Source organism: Propithecus coquereli, unplaced genomic scaffold (assembly GCF_000956105.1).
Source record: "Propithecus coquereli isolate 6110/MARCELLA unplaced genomic scaffold, Pcoq_1.0 Scaffold72, whole genome shotgun sequence".
Taxonomy (NCBI): Eukaryota; Metazoa; Chordata; class Mammalia; order Primates; family Indriidae; genus Propithecus; species Propithecus coquereli.
In genome coordinates this window covers 1,493,666-1,495,497 of record NW_012153285.1, presented here as the reverse complement: position 1 = coordinate 1,495,497, position 1,832 = coordinate 1,493,666, and positions in this window count along the sequence as shown.

Genomic DNA, 1,832 nt, shown 5'->3' with positions numbered 1-1,832 from the left:
TGTGTGTCCTCAGTGTCAGGATCTCAGCTTATTTGATCTGGTGGATCTGCTGTATATGTTGTTTACTCTGTCAGTCAACTCATGGGCACCTTGGGCTTCATTGTATTCAGCCATTTTCATCTGCACTCAAGTGAGCAGAGAAAAGGAAAGGCTAAAAAAGAAGGGGTAAATGTACAGACCAGCTTTCTCCTCAAGAAGTCTCTTAGAAGCTGACACACGTAAATAATTTCATCTTACATCCTTTTGATCAGAACTTAATGATAAGGACGCAACTAGCAGCAAGAGGAACTGGGAAACGCCTTTATTCTAGGTACACAAGAAAGGGAAAGCATGGAGGCTGCCTCAGTCTTTGTTAAGAAGGTATCAAAAGACATGGGGGACTGGAATTTGTTTCTTTGTTGGCTGGAAACTCCCTTTTCCTGATGTAACCCTTTTTTATAACAAGTATTTGATGTATTAGAGATCGTTATCCTCTTTTACATGTTTTATTATATCTTCTGCCTTAGTTTTATTTTATTTCCTGTTATTTTCTCTCTGGTGTTTCTTAATTAAAAAAAAAAAAATCAGGCATTATCAGTTTGAGGAGGGCAGCACAGCATGATGGTAACACCAATTCTGGGATAACACATAATGAGGAAGCATAAATCTCTTCATTGTTTTAATCCTTTGTTTTCAAAAAGTAGGTCCATTTGGTGGAATAACACATATTTTTGCTGCATATTTTTGAAGAAACATGGGAAATAAATTAATACTTTTCAATAATCACTGGGTGTTGTATTGAAGCACTTGGATAGTTCACCAAAACAAATGGAAAAGTGTTGACTTTTTTAGTTAATGTTGTTTCTTGATCCTTTAAAAGGTCAAACTTTTGTCTCTAGTAAAGAAAACTATATAAATTGTACAGTCCACAGACAATCTCTAAAAATCATATTTCTTACAATTTGAATTTGATGTTGGTCTAGATTTGAAAATGTATGGAAAGGGAGAGGGGATGAATTTTACAGTGGAGAGACCTGACAAACGACCTCAGCCAGGTGATCAAAGTCATCACCAGTGATAAATCATGTTGACAGTATGTACCCTTGATGTGATGTGATGAAGATGGCACTTTGTCGTTGTGGTCTTCCTTCCAATAACCCACGACCTCAGTCTAATCATGAGAAAAACATCACACATATCCCCACTGAAGGGCCATTGTACAAAATACCTGTCCAGTACACCTCAACTGTTGAGGTATTCAAAAAGAAGGAAAATCTGAGTAGTTGTCACAGCCAAGAGGAGCCTAAGGAAACATAAAAACTAAATGCAGTGTGGTATACTGAATGGAACCCTGTGACATGAAAAGGGCATTAGGTAAAAACTAAGAAAATCTGAATACAGTACAGACTTCAGTTAACATAACCAACATATCATATTGGTTCATAGTAGTAGCAAATGTGCCATACTAATGTAGTAATAAGATGTTAATGGAAACTGGGTGTGGAGGTATATATTGATAGGAGCTCTCTGTACTGTCTTTGCAATTTTTCTGTAAATCTACAACTACCCTAAAATAAAAAGTTTATTTAAAAAGTCAATTTTATTTTGTGATTATAGCTACTCTTTATAAAAGTATAGATGTCATTTTTCTCCTTACAATACTAACAGTTTTAAATTTAGGCAACTCCCTAGAAATTGTCAACAGAGTGGCATTTTTACAAATAAGGATATCAGCCATACATATGATGCAAAAGCCATAAAAACAGATTAGTTATGGAGATGGCAGAAATCTATGCAATGTTTCTGCTGCTTATCTAGAGATAACCTAAGAAGTGAAAGAAAATAAATCCATA